This window comes from Taudactylus pleione, unplaced genomic scaffold (genome assembly GCF_031769625.1).
Source record: "Taudactylus pleione unplaced genomic scaffold, aTauple2 ptg000423l, whole genome shotgun sequence".
In the NCBI taxonomy this organism is placed as follows: domain Eukaryota; kingdom Metazoa; phylum Chordata; class Amphibia; order Anura; family Myobatrachidae; genus Taudactylus; species Taudactylus pleione.
This window is the reverse complement of record NW_028284825.1, coordinates 840,893-862,909: the sequence shown is the minus strand read 5'-3', so window position 1 is coordinate 862,909 and position 22,017 is coordinate 840,893. Positions and strand designations below refer to the sequence as shown.

Sequence of the window (22,017 nt, the reverse complement as noted above, 5' to 3'; positions counted from 1 at the left end):
CAGCCATCCTGTTAAAGCCAGCCGTGGTAAATCCTGATATAGGCAGGGAGCCTGCACTAGCAGATCTGTCCATAGAGTCACCGAAAGTGGACTGTCTATGGTAGTGGTTCCCAAACTGTGTGCCGTGGCACCATGGAGTGCCTCGGGACACTTGCAGGGGTGCCTCAAGTTTGTGGTCCAGCATCAAATCAAATTATTTATTGTCAATGTTTTGTAAATATGTGAACAAACAGAAGTGCAAATCAGTCCTCCACTACATAACTGAACCTAAGCATGACAGGCAAGCACAATTTACTTCACTTTACAATTTTACATTTTTTTCTGACTTTCTCAAGAACAAAGTTAAACTTAGGGGTGCTGTGAAAACAATGCTGATACTTTAGGGCGCCATGATTCAAAAAAGTTTGGGAACCACTGGTCTATGGATAGACATGTCAGGTCGAAGAACCAATGCCTCCTGGGCCAGGTATTGGCTATTAGTATTATCCAGCCACCTTCCTGCTTGAACTTTCTGATGACCCTTGGGAGGAGGGAGATTGAAGGAAATAGGTATGCTAACCTGAATTCCCATCTCACTGCCAGAGCATCCACGAAGGTGGCTGAGGGGTCCCTTGTTCTGGATCTGTACAATGTAGTTGTGATGTTATGCCATTAGGTCTATGTCCAGTACTCCCCACTTGTCCACCAGGAGTTGAAAGACATCTGGATGAAGAGCCCATTCTCCAGCTTGTATGACCTGGTGACTTAGAAAATCTGCTTTCCAGTAGAGATTACCTGGGATGATTATTGCAGAGATTGCCTGAAGATGGCATTCTGCCCACAGCAGAATTTCTGCCACTTCCCTCATGGCTGCCAGACTTTGTGTGCCTCCTTGATGGTTTATGTAGTCCATTGCTGTCATGTTGTCAGACTGGACCTGGACAGGCCTGCCCTGTAGGAGGTCCTGCACCAGTATGAGCGCTCTATGCACTGCACGAACCTCCAAGATATTTATTGGTAGGAGACTTTCCTACTTTCCTGAACCATCCATCTTGAACCTTGTCCACCAATGCTTAGTAGGTGGGGGGATGATATAACAATTACTGGGGCTGGAATATGATAGATAATGCTGTCACCCTGATTTGGATCTTAATCAATCAGATTGGTATAATAAGCGTTGTATGCTCACCATATGTTGAGAGTCCAATGATATGGGAGCAGCTCTAATATGCGATAGCAAGCTAGATGGATTCCCATGTTGGGGAACCTATGTGCGAGAGATGGAAATGTTCTCTGTGCGGCTGTGATCCTCCAGTATAACAAACCGGTTTGAGGCTGCGGTCTAGTGGATCTTCTGAAGTAATTGGTCCGCTTGTGGCTAGTAGTCAGTCAAATAGTCCAGCATGACAGAAGGGCACAAGAGGTGTAATCACAATACCTCATGCTGTGCAGCTGTCTGTGATGATATTGCTGTGTAGCCCAGTCTATGTTGTAGGTAGCTCCGATAGACTGGAAATAGAGTGACAATGCCTGACACAAGGAGCTATAGATGGTGACATACTCTGACTAGAGTGAGCAGTAGAATAAACCCAACAGGATTCATGGGGGGCATAAATATAAAAGGATGCAACTGCTGTGAATACATCATAGAATGAGGAAATACTGCAGCCGGAGCCCATGCTTCTGCGATTTTGTCCACTAAGTGTGATAAAACCTGATACCACCTGGGTGGCTCTAGCGCTGGAGCCCTAGATGTACTGGATTGAACAGATAACTGTTTAAAACAGTGGCTACACAATCAATCCTGGTTAACATCCTTCTCAGACAGGCCTGCCAGACAAGACACACATGAGCTTAGTACTAACATATCATCCTTCTCACCTACACCTTTAGACATGACAAATGTATAAATGGTATAAGGTGTACAGTATAAATGCAATGTGACCCCTTATCAATGAAACCCCCCACACCCTCAGGGATGAGGAGAAACACAGTGATAGGTATAACTGACAGTTTGGAAATAAAAGGGGTGTACAAATACAGCAGCTAGCTTTAAAGTCACATACAATGCATAAATATGCACAATTGCTTTTGGACTTTTTATCAACTGACCAGCCCTGCAGGGGTAATGGAAGTGTACAGAGTGCTATTTACTAGACCCAAAGGAGAGGTATACAGGGAGACAGACCAACCTCTGAGACCAACAGCTATCACAGTACACATGCAAATGCAATCTGTGAGCATCTCACCATGAGGTGGGCAAATATAGCAAACCAGGGCCCTCATTCAGAGCCGCTCGTTAGCGGCAGTACGCTCGTTCCGAGCGATGTTTGCACATCTGCGCATGCGTACGGTTTTTAGTACGCATGCGCGAACCAGTCAGTGCGGCCGAAAATCGTTTGTACGCTAAATTGCGAGTGCCTGCTATTTTGAGTGACAGAATGAGGCGTATGTGGGTGGTAACAGGGGAAGGTGCTTGAAAATGGGGAGTGGAGATCCGAACGCAGGCGTGCTTAAAGGTCAAAACGGGCGTTTTATGGGTGTGTATATTTAAAACAGCAGCGTCATTGTCCACGTCACTGGGTTATTTTATAGCCAGAACTGCTCGCAAATTTGTGGTAGCAAACACCAACCACAAGAATAGCGAGCAGTTCATACGCTGGTCGATGTACTCGATTAATCTAATAAATAGCGGACATGACGTATGGTGCGAGCGGCCAGGGGGCGTTTTTAACAAATAAACGAGCGTATGTTTTGCTCGTTCGTTCAGACTTAGAGGTGTGAACAGACTGCAATGTGCGTATGGATCATTTGAATAGCCACCCCTTGTTTTTAAACGAACGACCGCAAATAGCGAACGGCTCTGAATGAGGGCCCAGATGCTGAAATCCATACCAGAAGTTGCGACTGGGTTGGGGAGGTGCAATTTTGGCGGCATGGGAATGCTGGCATAGTCATAGTAGTAGACACTTACTAGTGCGCTCTAGTGCCTCTACTACCCATCCCTGGCAACAGACAATAAGGACCTGGCCGCCTTAGTGAGGAAACATCACACAAGGCTTTCACCCGCAGCTGCACCCGATATGTCTCCTACATCGGATGCCAGGACTGCTGCGCACTTACCTGTCATCTCCATGCCTGACTGCAGTCCAACACAGAGGCACGAGTTAAGCCACACTGAGACACGCTGAAAAACTCAGGGCATATAGCGGTATTGGTGTTTTGCTGCCGGCAGAGGTAGTAGGAGTTGCAGTGCCTGCGTCATTAATGGTGCCTGGTACGGCTAAACTCAGTAGTTAAAAAAACTTAAATAAATCATAAAAGAAAAAACCCAGGGGCTGCCTAAGCAGTCCTGCTGTACAACAGGTGCACCTTGCCACACCAAACAAAAAAACGAAATGCCTGTGGCTGAAGGCGGGGTATCGTTTCCACTACACACCCAAACTTAGATCCTTTGGACTTTATGGACCCTGAAGAAGAAATCTTGTGACACTGTAAGTGGAAACTCCACAATTTTACAATTTAATAACAAAAAGTTAGCAATAAAAAAATGCATGCCGACTACAAGACCACAACAAAGTGCTAAATTATGTACATAATATATTAAACATAATGACATCACAAACTCCTCAGCTAAGATTCACATAAACATATTTTCAAAATGTGAAATTAGAGGATATGGTTTAAAAAATTAAATAAGCAGCTAAAACTGCATTCTCTGATATAGTGTCCCTATTCCCTACCCAGGGCTCCTCTACCTGAATTTCAGTGAGTCAGAGGGACAACTCCATGCAACCGTATTCCACAGTGCAGCTGCTCCTCCTGTAGCCCAGGTCAGAAGATGTGTAGGTGATGTGTTGATATGGACTAAAATGGAGCTCACATCCATTAAAGTGGGCAATGAATTCCCAATCTAACAGGGAGCGCAGCTATAATTTATACACAACACAGGATGGGATGAAGATATAGGCTTGGGTGCTTGTAAAATAATCTGGGGTGATATTATAGGCTGGGGTGATGGTATAGGCTGGGGTAATTATATAAACTTGGCTTATAGGCTGGGGTTATGCCTGGGCATAAGACCAGAAACACAATTGTGAAGGCATCTGAACCAGTTGTAAAGCCAAAATTATGGACCTTAACCATCTAGGAACCTCCACCCTGTTACATCATCTGCAGTGATGTACATTATGATCAATGATCTACATCATAACATCCTCTGTAATTTTTGCACATAATTGACAGTAAAGGTCTTTCTCGTAGAATTTGTAGCTCTGCTGCTGCTGCTACTACTACTACTAGTACTACTACTACTACTACTACTACTATTATTACTACTGTTACTACTACTGCTATTACTATTATTACTACTGTAACTACTACTACTGCCTCCACTATTACTACTACTACTACTACTGCTGCTACTACTACTACTGCTGTTACTACTACTATTATTATTACTATTACTACTATTGTTACTACTGTTTCTACTACTGCTACCACTATTACTACTACTACTACTACTACTGCTGCTACTACTACTATTATTGTTACTACTACTATTATTATTACTACTACTATTGTTAATACTGTTACTACTAATACTGCTACCACTACTACTACTAATGCTGCTGCTGCTACTACTATTATTATTAATACTACTATTGATACTACTGTTACTACTGCAACCACTGTTACTACTACTACTTCTACTGCTGCTAATTATACTACTATTATTATTACTACTACTATTATTACAACTGTTACTACTACTACTACTACTACTACTACTACCACTATTACTACTACTACTGCTGCTACTACTACTGCTGCTACTACTACTATTTCATCTTTTCCACATTTTGGGGAAGTAGCCTCATAGGTCGATCACTGATAAAGTTCCTGGCTGTACTGAAAACTCTTTCTGAGTATACACTGTAGGGTGGGCAGCTCAAGTAAAGCAAAGCCAGTTTGTGCAAGGGCCTCCAAATTACCTTTTCTTCCTGCCAGTAGTCAAATGGACTGTCTGACATGACTATTTGGATGCTATCATTAAAATGTTTTAAATATTCCTCAACCATTCTTTGAATGTGACCATACCAGATGGAGTCATGGCAGAGGTCTCATTAATTGTAGGAAATTCTGACCTGACCAGATGTCAAAAGTTAACACTTGGTTGTGTTGGAAAATCTGAATCACCAGTGGGTGTTTTGAAAGTTTAGTTTTTTTCTTGGCAGATGCACTTGCTGGAGAAACTGAAGGAGAAGCTATCGCTGCATCACGTGTCAATTGAGCTGACAATTTGCTTATCAACAGCTCTTCAGATCTGTGTACATTGCGAAAAAAGAAACAATGTCTTCATCCCTTCTGGGATGAAAATCCACTCACAGCAGCATGCATGGCGCTCAAGGATTCTCAAGACATACCATAAGACTTAAACGTTAAATCTTAATTCTTGCATTTGCTCTGTTCTGCTTATCCACATATCTGTGCTGGTTAAGTGGACAGTGGGTACAACGGCAGTTTGGAGGCCACTAACTATGTTTTTTAATGTCCATGTACAGGTTGGGAAATGCTTTTCAAGAATCTTTGCAAAGGATTATTTAACAGTCAATTGTTTCCGAAAGCACTCTTCCTAGTCCCCTTCTTGGATGAAAATCCACTCCCAGCAGCAGAAGCAGGCATGGTGCTCAAGGATTCTTCTGGGCAAGGACTGATGTGAATGAATAAAATAATTTTTGTAAATGCTTCCCCTCTTCCCCTCCCCTTCTCCCTCATAAACTTACTTTGGAATTTACAAAAATAAGTTAACTTTATAACCAATCAATACTTCCTGTCCCTGCCTTCAACTACATACACACTCCAACTCCCTCAGGCCTCTTGAATAATAAAAACATTTGTTTCCTGATGTGCCATGTTGAAAGTTGAACTACCACATGTTTGTGACACCCACTGTTGCTGCTTAGCTTAGTCAGCCAGCTAGCTTAGTGCAAATTGTGGGCCTAAACTGAATGAAAACAATATTGTGAGCTGTAAGGTGGTCAAAATTGACTGGGAATGAGTGGAAATGAATGTTATTGTGGTTAATAATACTGTAGGAACAAACAAAAGCCCATATTATGTGATTTTAGCTGTTTTTATAATTTTTTACAAAAAAATACAGATCCAAAACCCAAAAACAAAACACGCAAAAGTTGGTTTTGGCAAAACCAATCCAGATGTAAAACACAAGGAGAAACAGATCCAAAACCTAAACCAAAATATGGGGGTCGGCACACATCTCTAATATGTATATATATATAATTACACTAGAGAAGAGCAATTCAGTTTTACTTAGTTATGTTCGGATTTTAAAAAATGGCAACATATTGGCTATTCAGCTGTCATGTGTTTCAGATAGCCAATTAGATAAATCCAAACTTGTGCTAATTTTGTGAATAGAACCAAGTCAAAACTGAACTGCTCATCTCTAATATATACATGCATATACTGTACATATATACATACAACAAACCCTCAAATGCGCTAGTGTTTACATATAATAAATAATAATAATTGATTAACTGTATACAATCTGCTTCACTTGTAAGATTTTTGCCAGCAAATAGAATTAAAAAATAAACATAGAACAACAAGAAACATAGTGTAGCATATAATGCAACTATTTATGGTCATAGGCTAAGCATTGTGCATACTTTTAACCTAATATTTATATGTTGGTCTCAATAAAGATCCACTCAGGGGTGACAAAAGTCAGGATATAATCCTCTCATAAAACGGGAAGTAGTCAGGAAGCCGACGGATGAAATCCCAACAGCCGGCTTCCCGACTATCTTATCCTGTCAAGGAACAAGTGACAGGTGTCAAAATCCCGACATCTGTCATTAGACCTATGCCAGGAGCCTGACACCCAGATTACCGAGCAAAGGTAAGCCATGGGGGGTTAGGTTAGGGGCTCCCGGGGGGAGTTAGGGTTAGGCAACCCCCTCGGTGGTTGGCATTAGGCTAAGGGAAGGTGGGGTTAGGGTTAGGCACCCCTGGGGGGAGGTTAGGGTTAGGCACCCTCCTGGGAGACTTAGGTCTAGGCTGCAGGGAAGGTGGGTTAGATTTAGGAATTTAAAGGGGGGTTAGGATTAGGAACTTGGAGGGAAGGTTAGGGTTAGGCACCCCTAAAGGAGGGTTGGGGGGGGTTAAAAATTTTTTAGTTATACTTACCTTTTGTAGCTTTGGGATTTTCACTCAATGCAGCCGGCGGTAAATCATACTGATTCCACTAAAACACCTTTTCATCCACTTTTAATGGTTTCCAAATTTAGAATACATACCAGTTTTTTTCCACAGTAATGTTTATTGAAGTTTAAAGAAACATATATATGGGGATACACATAGGGGAGTAAATCCTGATAACATTTTGAAGAACTGAATCATAGCAGTTCTACCATAAATCAAATTACACAGCAGTAAAACTTTGGAAGAAATTAAGACCTTTCTCCTCCTGGCAGTCACTCCATTTGAACCATTTCATAAGGAGAGATGAGGCAGATGTAGAATATTTACAGTCAGCAGTTATAAAACCACAATGCTTTTGGATCTTATTTTCTAAAACCAATATTTTGGGCACAGATGTGGTCTTCCACAGTTGTGCTATGGAGGCCTTAATGGCAATTTTAATGTGACCCATAAGATATCTATCTCTCATCGACAGGTCACCTGGATAAAAGTGTGGCAGGGTGGTGAAAGGGTCCATAGGTAGTGGGGTGCCTGACAGTTTATGAATCATGACAAACAATTCCTCCCACAGAGACCTCAGAAGTGGGCAAGTTGAGAAAATATTGAGGATATTGTCCATAGAGCCACAGTTTGAAAGAGATAAATGTTATGTTGCCTGTTATGGGTAAAGTATGCTCTATGTATGAAATCATGAATGATTGATACAATGGGACACCTTAAAACAAGAATGAAAGTCTCTTGTAGCTTATATTATCTTCTATCAATAAGAGTTATCTCAATGTTTTTCACAGCCAGCTATGCACAAATACCCAACTTAGATATTCAATCAGTAGGCATTTTGTTTATAACAAGCTTATAAGTCTGTATCATATTCCCAGTGCTTTTCTTCCATGTCCGCTTGCTGACTAGCATTCACTTTCCCGTACAGCATAACAAATCAGAGGAGATTGCTTATTTAGCAACTGGTGTTCACTTTGATACACAGCCTTGCAAACTCCAGAAAGTCTCTTATATCTTATGTCCACTTTAGCTTCACCTATGTTCTAAGCCTTTCAACAAGAATATTGCTTATGACAAGCTTACAGTATTTATATAGCAGTCACAATAATTTTCTTCTCTGTCTACGTAGCAAATACTCTTTTCTACCCTGCTCGCAGTGCCATCCCAAAGCTGCCCTACTCCAGTTCCAGCTACCATTGCAGTACCTTTCAGCTGTTTCCCCTATCTTAATAAAAAAATAAATAAACCTATACTTTCATCCTTCTTGACTAAGCCCCTAACCTCAGTCTATTTCTTCATAGCTATTACATACTTAGGACCTGATTCAGACCTGCTCGCTAGGATGTGATTGCTCATAACTGGCCGATAATTGCATTCTGCACATGCGTATGCATCACAATGTACGTGTGCCAACCACTGCATTAGATTGGGAAGCGGTCGCTCGCCCAGCAAAGACAGCCCAGTTGACAGAAGAGGCCATTTGTGGGTGCCAAAGGCGCAGGGCACTAGAAATGGGGGAGTGGCGGAGCTATGAATGCAGGCTTGCCTGTGTGTTTCAATGCCGTTTCAGAGGTGTGCATGATTAACAGGCAGCATCATTGTACTAGTCACCTACTTGTATTTCACACTGAAGTGATTGCAGTGCTTGCGGCCAGGTATAGTCAACCTCAAGTGCTGCAAGCACATCCGAAGGTGCTCGATGTACCAATGTTTTCATGCACTTCCAGGAGATGACGTGCGCAAGTGGGCGTCTTATGAATGGCTGGTGGGCGTCTGCATACACAAAGTGATCGATAACCAAGACATAGTGGGCGTGTTAATGCCTTGCCGTGCGATCGCCTACCTAGCTGGCATGCACTGGACGCATACGCTGGAGCGAGCAATCGCATCTAGCGTGCAGCTATGAATCAGGTCCTTAGTCTTACCTTATCAGGATCATTCGCATGTTGTAACATCAAGTGCTGTTATATAATTGCTGAGTATTATAGTTTAAGTTGTTAGGATAAGGGTTTGCATTTTGAACATAAATCGTTGAATGTATGTCTTATAATTGCTGTGCATTATTGTTTGAATTGTTAAATAAGGTTTGCATTGTGCAAAAGCAATCGCTGCATTATGTATGATTGAGAATCGCTGTATATCGTAGTAAATGTAGTAAAGTATGGGTCAGATTCAGTTCCCTAACACAGCCCCTCTCATAAATGCCCCATCCCTTGACTGCTTTGTGCTCCCTAGTTTCACTGTCCCAGTTTGTCAGGCCATTTGGCCAAGCAACTTTAAGCTCCCTCTGCTGCATTTAATAGGAAGTAAGTACAATTCCCCACCAGTCTGTTTCTCTAAACTTTTTCATAAAAACAACCAGCCTAATTTGAACTCAGGTAATGTTAGTTACATTACATTGGTCCGGCAAGTCTCATCCATTATACACTTTATAACAAAACTGAGCCTCCTGATCAGGGAAATTGCTTCAGGCCAGCACTCAGTTTGTTCATTCACCAAACATGTGCCACATATCTTTAGCTCTTTGTCCCCATCACCCCCTCCCCCCCTTGTCTCAAAATTTAGTAATTTGATGGTACTGTATATCTATTTGACTTATCGCTCCCTCTGTCCTCACCTATATGTGGCTTGCTTTTCAAATATCTTTTAACAATATATGTGGTCTTCTGTTTTCTTGTAAGCTGCAAGGTTTCTTTTAAGCCAATTTGTTCTCCCCCCTCCCCTCCTGTGTCCTTCCTTTGTTCATAACAATACACAGACTCTAATTTAAAGTCCCGAGTCTGGCATCTTCCTGGCACAGTCTTCTACTCTATTGATTCCTGTGCATGCTTTCTTTGCTATTCCCTATTTTTTGCTCTCTTTTGAGCGATGTGGATTTTTCTTTGTTTTTCTCAAAAATCCAAATTGTGTCTTCTTAGTCTCATATACATAGTTAACCAGGGCTTAGTCCTCTGCCATCGATGGTTTGACAGTCCGCAATGGACAGATGTCGATGTTGAATGTGTTTGACCAGCAAGGGAACATTGGGAGGCAGAAACTGATAATGGAACAACATCAATGCTCACCATTGATTATTTCTACTAATGGTTTAAAACCATTGACTATTGATGGCAGGCCATTTTATGTTCACCACTACATTTAACCTCCCACGTCTCAACTTAACTGCCCCCCCTTCCTTTCTTGGTATAATGTTCTAGGGCAGAAAAACCTCTCAATGACAAACACAACACATCCCCTTTCTAAACAGCCCTCACCTAACCGTAGACAATCCCCCCTACTGAGGGACATGCAGAGGTCAGTGCATGTATGTAGGAATAAGAAAATACTGTAGGCATGTTTCTATGTTGATGTGTAAATATAGGTAGGCTTACATATGCATATGTGTACAGACATATACGTATATAGCTGTATTTGTGTGTGTGCACATATGCATATAATTATGTATACATTTGGGGGGTTAGGTATCTTACGTGTATGAAAAGGTACATGTAAGTATTGCTGTGAGCAGGTATTTAAGTGTGTGTATGTATGTATATACTGTATTAATACTGTGTATATATATATAAATATATATATATAGTGATATAATCGGGGTAGGGGTCCCTCTCCTGGGGTAGATGGACATCTCCTTACCCACAGCAGCCAGGAAACAGCACTAGTTGAGGGTCTTCGTGCAATCTGGTCAGCACCAGTTTTTATTTAGTGACACCAATAATCAAACAAACAAAACATAAAAATAAACCCTAGCTCATCTGGCACTAACTAGATAGGTAACTCCCTCTCTACATGTGGCAGGGCCTACTGCCTTACCACAAACATAGTACATACCAATGTCACAGTGTCTCAGAAGAAAACCTCAGTGTCTGTTCTCCCCAGGGTGTGTGAGACACTGCACCAAAACTGTTACACAGCTATATTGGGCCACTTCCAGGTGTAAACCCTAATTAGCATGCTCTAAGGCTTAAAGGCCTAACACCTGAAATGGCCCTGTGGATGGAGTCCTCCCTTCTCTCTCACATCCACACCCCCAGGACCCAGTCTCCGGCTTTTACCAAAAGCCGACACTCAGATCTACTTGTAAAATAGACTTTTCCTGGGGGTTAAAATACATATTGCAGAAATCTGGGACACATATACATGCCATCCCTAACCTCTATACTGCTCCTATCACAATATATATATATATATATATATGTATATATATAGTATTTTTTTTATTGGGTAGGTGTGGCATGTATGTTGTAGGTGTGGCATATGTATGGATATACTGTATATATAGATATATATATACATTAGATATGTTAATTTATACATAGAATTATGGGTCAATGTATTATGGAGTAGGCACATTTTAATGTATGGGTATTCATTTACATGTGGATGGACATGTATGTGTAGGTAGGTACATCATAATTGGATATATGTGTGTATACATTTATATATTAGGTAGATGGGGATATATATGTGTATGTGCATGGGCACATATCTATGGATCTAGTGGTATGTAAGGGTAAGCTTACAGGTATATATGTGCATGTAGGAAGCTATATGTACATAGATATAGAAATGTACACACACGGATAGATAGAAGTTAGGCATTTAGGTATGTGTATACATGGGTATACACATATAGATACAGTGGCAAATGCACGATTTTGAAAAGGGGATTTCCAAATAGTTGGTTACAGAGCCAATGACAAAAAAGTCTAACCAGAATAAGCCTGCAATGTACACTTTATTGTGTAATTCAAGTGTTTTTATATAAATAATATAAATAACAAGGCATCTTGGCATAAAACTTGCTCAATGTGATTTGTAGCAACTGCACATGTGCTAGAACTTCAGAAAGCCAGTACAGAAAATGTGATACCCTGAGTGTACACACAATGATGCTGGTGCGATTGGATCAGATGGCATTGCAAATGGAGCAGTGGAGTGATGGGCGTTCCTGGGCGGCAACCTGAAGTGAACTCAAAAAGAGTGTTTCATGGGCATGTTATGGGAGTGTTGTGGGGTCATCAGTGAAAGCTGCTGTGTTCCTCGATTCAGAGCCGCATCTACAGAGGTCACGTTTAGATGGAGAAACTGTGCACTTAATATTTTGCTTGCCGCCTGCCAGTTTTGGTGCCCTCCCCCCATGGCATTTTCTTAATACTAATGCAGGCATGTTTATAGGCAATTTGGCTCCCAGTGTGGAAAGTTAAAAAATGCACCTCCACCCCCCATTGACAGTTTACATTATAATTTTTCCTCCTTATAGTAATGCCCAGTACACATTGTGCTACACACTTTAATGTCCATTACACATTATGCCACAAACAGTTATGCCTCTAACACCATTTTATGCCCCATAGTAAGGCTTCAAATTACATTTCAATTACCTGCTCGTTGCCAGGGGTCTCATGCTCATTGCCAGGAGTTTCATGCTCGTTCTCAGGGGTTTCATGCTCGTTGCCAAGGGTTTTATGCTATGGGTTTACATGCTTGCTGCCAGGGGTCTCATGCTCATTGCCATGGGATTCATGCTCATTGTTAGGGGTCTCCTGCTCATTGCCAGGGGTCTCCTGCTCATTGCCAGGGGTCTCCTGCTTGTTGTCAGGGGTTATACAAGAAAAGATGCAGCTTTCTGCTTCTTCTCCCAACTTTATGGAAGGAAAAAGTTACAAGAGTTACATTAGACCAGGGAAGAAGGCAGATGTTGGCTCATACTCATCATGATTTCGGGTGAAGTGAGGGGATGCACCTCTGAGGGGGGTTTTATTTTTACTCATGTCGTTATAAATTCTATCTTCTCCAATTGGCCCTAGATATGAGGTTTTTGTTTTTACCCCCTTCAAGGGTCTTGAACCTCAAGTGGGCACACATTTGTAGTAGTTAGAACAAAGGAAGAGGGGTTGAAAGTTTTGTGCATTACATTGTTACTGACATGTTTTTTCCAAATTTCAGAACTGCACAGTGGGGTCGGAGACACCTGGATCATGGTGCATTCTTTTATCTTCTGGGTGGAGAGATATGTAAGGGAGAATGGTTTAGTGCAGACTGCAGAGAGACAGCAGGGTCAAATCAGGTGGTTGTGGAGAGGAATAAGGTGGGAACAGCTGGACGCAGAAACTGCTAGGGCCGCTAGGCAATACAGATATCCAAGGAGGACAGTATTACATTTGGGGGGAAATGATTTAGGCAGAACAAGTTTCTGGAGCCTGGTCAGGGGAATTAAAATAGACCTAAGCAAGGCACATTCATGTTGGCCCGGACGCACTCCTGGTTTGGTCAAACATAGTTCCATAAAAGGCAGTGGCAGCCAGCAGCAGGGCCAGTTATGCACAGGACAGGGTGGCAGGTCAATAGGATAATAGGCAAATTCATAACCAACTTAGGAGATAAGGTGATTAGGCACACATGAATAGTGGCTTCAATGGAATCACTATACATGGCAAATGAAGTACATCTGTCAGATTACAGAATAGCATGGTTTATAGAGGATCTACTAGCAGGGGGCAGGGAGTAGGCGGGTAGTTGGTAGCGGGCTAGTTCCTAAACAGGCCCTAGCTTTGGGTGGGGAATGCAATTGCAAACTAAATCATAATAATGGTACAAAGATAATCATGTGGTGTGAAGATGATATATCCTTGGGGGGCCATGTAGTGATTTTGCAAGTAATTGGCTTGTCTGCCTAACAACAGGCAGCGGGCACCTATGTTGATGTGCGACACCTATGCTGGTGTATGCAGCAGTGCTGCGGTGATTGTCATGGCCCCCATTGATATTGGAGATCATGGAGGCACCTCCCAAAATGAAGGATGGCAGTGCATAAGTCTAGGTATGGACTTTGCACTGCGCAGTGAGGGAGGAGTTTACTGACTTCACTTGATCTAGAATACAGATTATTTTTTATTTGTGACTGATGTTGTCTGTGGAACCAGCTAATTGTTAAGAGTGGAAAACAAAGATTTGACTATTGTATAGATAAATATTGCTATTAGTATTTGTCTAGATTGATGGGTTGAGACCTATATGAGGGTTAACTCTTTATGGGTGTCTGTTTAAAGTATATACGATAAGATAGTAATTAATAAAGTTGAACAAACTGATTTAAAGGGCCGGGTAGTGCTAATAGTTGAATTTACAGAAACAAAACTCTTGATAGCAAATTGAGCATGAAAAGGTACTTGGATAAACAGGTGGTACTAAAATGGGGAACAGTAAACCCCAGGCAGAGCGATCTGCACTCACCCAAAAATATACCTGTGTACCTAGAATAATTAAATGCAACGGGGCCTGAAAACTCTATTAATATGTCAAATGCAGCAGAAGTGGCAAGGGAGGTATTATCTATTTTACTGCCCATGATAGAAAAACGGTTTGTGCTAATGACTGACCAAAAATTTGATCTATTACAAGAATCTCTAAATTCGGTAATTAAGACACTTGAGGTAAATATCAAGAGAATTGACTCAGTTGAACAAAGAGTTAGCGATATGGAAGATAGAACAATAAAAATCCAAAAACAACTTCAATTATAGACATCAATGATAGAAACTCTTGAAGAGAAAATAGAGGATCTTGAAAATAGACATTGTTGAAATAATCTCAGATTTATAGGAAGCCTAGAGCAGGTTAGAGGTCAAGAACTAATAGAGGTATTACAAAAGGAGATAATAGAAGCCCTCATGCTGGGAGAAACCCTAGGAGAAGTAATAATCGAAAGAACCCATAGGTTAGGCCCAGAACGCCGAGAGAATACAGAGACCTAGAGTTGTGTTCACAAGATTTCTGAAGTTTAGAGACAAGAAAGCAATCTTGAGGGCATATAGAAAACTTCCATCATTTACACTGTATGGTGTTAAAATCTTAATATTTCATGATTTCTCAGCCCAAGTTTCCAGGAAAAGAAAAGAATTTACACCACTATGCTCACTACTCCACAATGACTTCATGATAGCATACCCAGCTAAATTGAAGATAATAAAAAATGATCAACAGTATACATTTGGGGAAGTTAAAGATGCAAAAATGTATGTTGAGCATCTAATAGGTATAGATAAGCACTAGGTTAGCACCTTAATCTGGTTCTCCAAATGGGTATGAAAAAAGAAAAGTCTTGAATAAAAATTTGTATATAGTTGGATATCAGGAGGATAAAGTGGGAAAAAGAGGTACTGATAGGAAAGAAGAACAAAGTCAACTACAAATAGAGGAACATTTTATATACAGTGTTAAAGGGGGTTATGAGAGGTGAGCATGAGCGACCTTTTAAAGGGAGAGGGAAAATAAGAATGGGAAGTAAAAGTAAAAGGGGAAAGAAATCAAGGAGGCTACAATATGTCAGACAGAAGAGAGACAAATAGATCGAACCCTGTGCCCAAGATCCATATTCTGTCATGGAATGTAGAACCACCTATCAAAAGGAAAAAGGTGGTTAATCATTTAAAAAATATCAATCAGATATTGTGTTTTTACAGGATACCCATTGGGAATTAAGTACACAAAGGGCATTAATGCCAACTGGATAGGTGAGTGCGTAACTGCCTCAACTAACAAAAAAAGTAAGGGGAGTTGCAATAATATTTAATAAAAACCTTGATTATACCATAGACCATAAAGTGGCAGACCCAGGTTGGAGATATTAGTTATCAGACCGTAGGATTGCAAAAACAAATTTATGTTACTGAACATCAATGCACCAAATGAACAGAATCATGATTTTTTCCTGTTAATCTCACAATTGTTAATAAAAAGATATACACCAAATCAAATAATAGATGGAGATTTTAATTGTGTAGGTAAGTTAAGGCTAGATAAATCCAACCTAACAAAAGTAAGGAGTCATCAAAAGAAGGAGAATATTTTAATGATCAAAAACCATCACTCAGTGGTAGACCCATGGAGGCTGTTCAATCCCAATAATATAAAGTATACCTTCTACTCCCACCCTAATAAATCTTTCACTAGAACAGATTATCTATTGGTGTCAGATCTACTGATTGGCTCATGCATTCGATTATAGCATGAGCAGTTCTATTTGACACAGAAGCATGCATACATCAGTGAGGTGCATGCATGCATCTTAGTGTAAAAATCTTGTTAAGTGTTACTTTAAAAAAAAAGTTGATGTGGGGTCCCCCCCCTAAAAGCACAACCAGCCCCAGACTTTTGACAGCCAGTCCTGATTGTGTAAATACAGGGGAAAAATGTGTAGGATTCCACTGTACTTAGCACAGCCAGCATCAGGCTCTGAGCTGATCCTGGTTCTGGAAAAACAGGGAAAAAATGCATAGGGTTTCACCGTAATTTCCATAAACAGCACCTGGCTCTTTCTAGTGGGTGGGTAATGCCACAGCCAGGGAAACTCTATCTCTTGGTTCTCTGGCCAAAGCAATACCCCTGACCACTAGTCAAATCAGTCCAGGGATCCCTGGTGAGTTGGGGACCCCCCCAATACAGGGTCCCCCTCCAGGGCACCCCATGCCTAGGCTAATAACCAGGGGCTATTTCTGGCTAGGCCTAATAGCCTAGTCGGTACTTATGAAGAGAGCTCCTTCTGAGTGCAGACACCCCCGGCCTTCAAGTCCCTTCCTCCTTGCAATCCTGTGGGTGCAGCAACTGCTGTACCCCCTGTGCAGCCACTGGCACCCCCTGTACAGCTTTGTGTCACCACACATATGTTTTGCATTTTTTATGAATGGCTATGACCATGCCTCCCCAGATGAGCCATGCTCCCTTTTCAGTAGGTCGTAGGTCTTGGACACTCTCTACAACAGCCTACTTTGTCCCTGATCCTTAAAGTAGACTGTATACTGCCTACCACATATGATTTCTTAAAAGGGCAGTCTATTCTGAAGCTACCGCAAGGAGACTGTATTCTCCAGATCAGGGTTGGATTCATGGGAGAACAACAGGGGCAGTTGCCCCTGGTACCTCACACACAAAGAGCGCTCACATAGGTTCAGTCTGCCGAGAGCAGGTGCCTAGTGGTACCTGTTCCTGGATTGTAATGGGGCTGCTGTGCTGCTGCTTCTGAATGCAGTGGTACCTGTTCCTGGATTGTAATGGGGCTGCTGTGCTGCTGCTTCTGAATGCATAGGGCATACAGAGTGCCAGTAGCTGGCCCAGCACCTATTTGTCCCTGACTGACTGTTTATTCCTCCACTGGTAATGATGACACCATGATACTGACACTTGGGGATTACATGTTTTTATGTCTCATCCCCCAAGAATATGACAAGGAACAGGTCAGCAGTGTGCTGGAGCATAGCTTCCTGACAAGGAATGTGAGGAGGACTGTGCCAAAACCAGCCCACCCAATAAGCAGGTCAGTGAGTACAACTATAAAGATTAGGAGAGATAAATCATTAAATGTATCATATAAGGGGTGGGGGTGAGGGAAGGGCAAAATAATTGAATATATTAATATTGGGGGCATTGTTTGCATAGTGCTGTAGGGGGCAATTTGAGGCATAATATTATTACTGGGGGAATTGTGTGGAATATTGGGGAAAACTGTGGGAATAATATTGATACTAAAGGCTTTGAGTGGCTTAATCGGGGGCTCTGTGGGGCCTAATATTGATATTGGCAGAATTGTGTGGCATACTGCGGGCATTGGGTGGCATAATATTAATGCTTATGAGAATTGTGTGGCATAATGTGGACACTCTGATATATTGGGAGGCACTGTGTAACATACTAGGCACACTATATGGCATAATGTTTATACTGGAGACACACTGACATAATGTGATAATGGTGGTACTGTGTAGCATTATTTACCTTATTAATAGGGGCCCCAACAAATCACAGCTCTTTTTAGGATGTTATCAATTTACTAGTACAACTCCTGATGATATGGGTTATCCAGCCCATTTTGCCAATGAAAGATACTGCCAATGTTTCTATTTATCCTTCATCTTTTGACATTTGTCTCTAACTAACATCACATTATCCATTCTGTGTGTGGATACATTACAATATGTCATTATTATAACAATACTGCAGAATAAAAGAAAATAAACTATTTCAACTTTACTTTCATGTGGGTTTCCAGGTTATTATAAATATCCATAATAAATGCAAAAATGTTGTTACAAATTTGCTGATTTTCTTACATTCCCAAAAAAACATAAAATAAATTATGAAAAAGGGAAGCCTGGGCTCTACTACATTTCTGACCTAATCCTTGCCTGATCCCTCCTGGATGAAGCATTTTATATAAGGTATACAAACTATTTACAGTTTTCAGATGAGATTAATCTCACTGAGTGCAAGGATTTTATTGTCTTCACAAAGTCCTGCCATATTACATCTGTACCAACAACAGAATGCCTATTTTTCTCCATAATTCACATGTTTTTTTGCCAAATGGTACCACCACTTTCTTGAAGAAGAACCAGATATAAACAGCTCAATATCTGGGGGCAAACATAAATTTGGCCAGCACCATCCAACAAGTGTCTTTGAGTTAGAAAAAATGCTGCACCTTCAGCCTTGGTCTATTGCATTATATTACAATATTCTAATTGGAAGAGTAAGAACTATAAAAAAGAGCAAATGTATTTTGTCACAATTGCATGAGTTTAATATTTTGATCAAGTTCATCATACTGGAGACTGCATCCTTTCCTTCCCTCTGGTAACCACATCTCACTCCAGAAGTTAAGATTTCTCCTGATCAGCCCTTCACCTTTGGAACAATCTCTCTTATTCCAACAGACTACCCCCCAGCCTGCATTGCTCCAAGCGGGCATTGAAACCCACCTGCTAATAAAAGCATATCTGTCCTCCACTTAACCATGTCACCTTGCAGCTTAAATCCCATTACACTGGCTCACTCCTTATGTATTCTGTATGTTTCTCCCATCCCTTTAGACTGTAAGCTCCATGAGCAGGGCCTTCCTTTCTCCCTCCTCTTCTCATCACTTACTTCTCTTGCAGACCTGCTACACATCCTCCTTGGGCTCTCCTGTCATCTGTTTTTATTTTTTCAGGTGAACTAGACCTAACATTTGTGCCTACACTGACAGCTACAGGTTTTAGCTGATGCTTTTCTTTTCATTTGCACACATTCCATCAGTGACTGTATCGAGATTTGTATGCTATTTGAATTGTTCTGTTTTACCCGGTATTGTCTTATAGTTTTGCTTTCTGTATGGCACTATAGAACACTTGTGGTGTTCTATAAATAAAATGTAATAATAATAATAGGTCATGAAGCTACCAGAATCTAATAGGACTTTCCTTCCAATGTAATAGTACACACTTGATGCATTTCTCTTGTTTAGAAAAAGCACCAAAGTTTGACTTACTCAAAAGGGGCATATACTTTCCCCAGTCACAATCCTTTGATATATGGGTTAATTTAAAACCATAAGAGAGCACCAAGAGGCAATATTTTCTTATATGAAAGTTATGCTTTGGACTTGATAGCATTATGGGCCTAAAAAGAATCAGTGGGTCTCCAAACCCCATTAGAAATAGAAACACTTATAAAAAGAGCTAAAATGTTCTGTTGTCTTGCTTAAGACAGATTATGCTTTATTGTGCTCATCAGTCAGAGACAGAACAACAAAATCCAACTTCTGGTCTGCTGTGATGTTCTCATGTTCATTAGCCTTCTCAAGTACAGCAAAGAATAGCTCATACATCTTTTACAGTTTTGTCTGCACAATTTTGCATACTCATGTAGTATCCCCAAAGTTGCTAGATTATCAACAGCACAGTCTTTATAAAACTTGAAATATTTGGGGTTCAATGAACCATCTACTAATAACAACTTACTTAGTTATAACCTACTCATTTCAAAACCAAGTGAAGAACATATTTTACTCATTTCAGTTTGATGAGCCATAAACGTACAATGTCCATCTGGTTATTGCGAGTTCAACAAAATAAATCTTTATTCAAAATGTCAAAAGAGTATTTGCCGTTTTATCATCCATATATCAAAAACAATACATAATATTTGCTTTCCAATGAACAATAATAACCAATATTTATAGAATCGATTTAAGAAACAGTATCAAGAATAGAAATCTCTAAAAATATTTTTCTGAACAGTAAATCTAAAACAAAAAATACGGCATAAAATCAAATAAGTATAAGTATTTTACTTCAAAAGATGAGATACTTAGACTTATTTTATATTTGTATGGTTTATTTTTTAAGTTTTAAATTGTTTATTAGGATAAATATTTTTTGAAATAATAAAAGTACACAGACAATAAATTCAGCTTGTAAACTATGCATAATAGATTAATAGGTAATACATAAGTTACATTCATTTTTCAAACTTACATATATCTATTTAAAGTTGGTTCTACTTTGGCCTATGTAAGTGAAATATCTTTCAAGTAATAACTGTGTACTTTATAGCCTTATGCCTTCTCTATCTAACCCCACTTCTCCCATAAGGTAGTTGCTACAGTAAAGGAAAAAAATAACTATATGTAAAACAATATATAGAGCCTCTTGAACAGTATTTTCAGATATAGAAGTGGCTTGTTATAAATATTATTTTTCTATTAACATTTATTTTTATATCAGCAATAATATGGGAACAAAACACTGATAAATTGAGACTGGGTAAAAATAGATATACAAAGTGGTATAAGGAAGCTGCTCACAAATTTACAATCTATAGCTTGCTATGCTTTTAAGAAAAAACAAAAGAATCTTCAAAGTTTCCAGAATAAAAAAATATCCAGGTCAATAGCTAAATTTCTTGTGGATCCTTTGCAACTGTCTTAAACTGGTGTCTTCTCCACTGTCACTATCCCTCTATCACAGGTCAGTATTCATGCATACACTGGATAGATGCTCAACAAATGGAGGTGTCCTAATCTGCCAGGACTGCAAGAAAATAGGAAACATTATATGAAACCTGATATACAGTTGTCAGCAGCAGCTACAGAGGTACATTTATGTCTTCAGTTCTATACATCATGTTTCACTACATTTATAATCTATGTAGACCAAAAACCCCAAAAACCCCAATCCATATAAAGAAAACTACGATATATTTATTTTTATGTACTACAGTATTTATTTATTGGAAAATTACACTTATCAGTATACCTACTTCATAGAGGTAGGAAGGCCCTGCTTGCAAACTTACAATCTATAGGGAGATAGGCATTGATACACAAGGATAGGTGCTATATATTGCATTTTGGTCCAGCCAGAATGCAGAGTTTCTTGGTGGGCTGTATAATCTGGTCACACAGGAATGTTGGCCAAAGATAAGAAGGATGTGAAAGAAAGACAATTTGTGAGGTTATATGTGTACTCTGAAAGGAAATGTAATTATATATGGTAGCTATGAAGGTTATGTGGGCAGTTCTGGGATCTTACATGGTGTGAATTTATTTATTAATTTATTAGCATAACACACACATTTCACAGGGCTTTACAGAGAATATATTGTTCTTCACATCAGGCCCTACCCCAGTGGAGCCTACAATCTATGTTCCCTACCACATACACATACATACATTTGGGATAATTTTTTGTTGGAAGCCAATTGACCTACCAGTATGTTTTTAGAGTTTGGTAGGAAACCCATGCAAACATGGGGAGAACATACAAGCTTCACACACTGAACCTTGGCAGGAATTGAACCCAGGACTTCAGTGCTATGAGGCTGTGAAGCAAATTATTGTGCATTAGGTATAACCTTCAGAAAATTAAATGTTCTGAAGATCTTACTACCAAGTAGCAAATGTCAAAAACAAGCATTCGGTCTAACCAATTAAAATAATTGTGAATAGCCTCTTCTCCTAACCCCTTTTGCTACCTCAAATCCCTATCTGTCCTC

General features: G+C 40.2%; 1 protein-coding gene across 1 annotated transcript in view; it reads right to left on the bottom strand.

Moving 5' to 3' along the window:
* The window catches only part of LOC148506143 (uncharacterized), a 177,807-nt gene that overhangs the window by 108,128 nt on the left and 47,662 nt on the right, over positions 1-22,017 (bottom strand). The window lies entirely within an intron of this gene.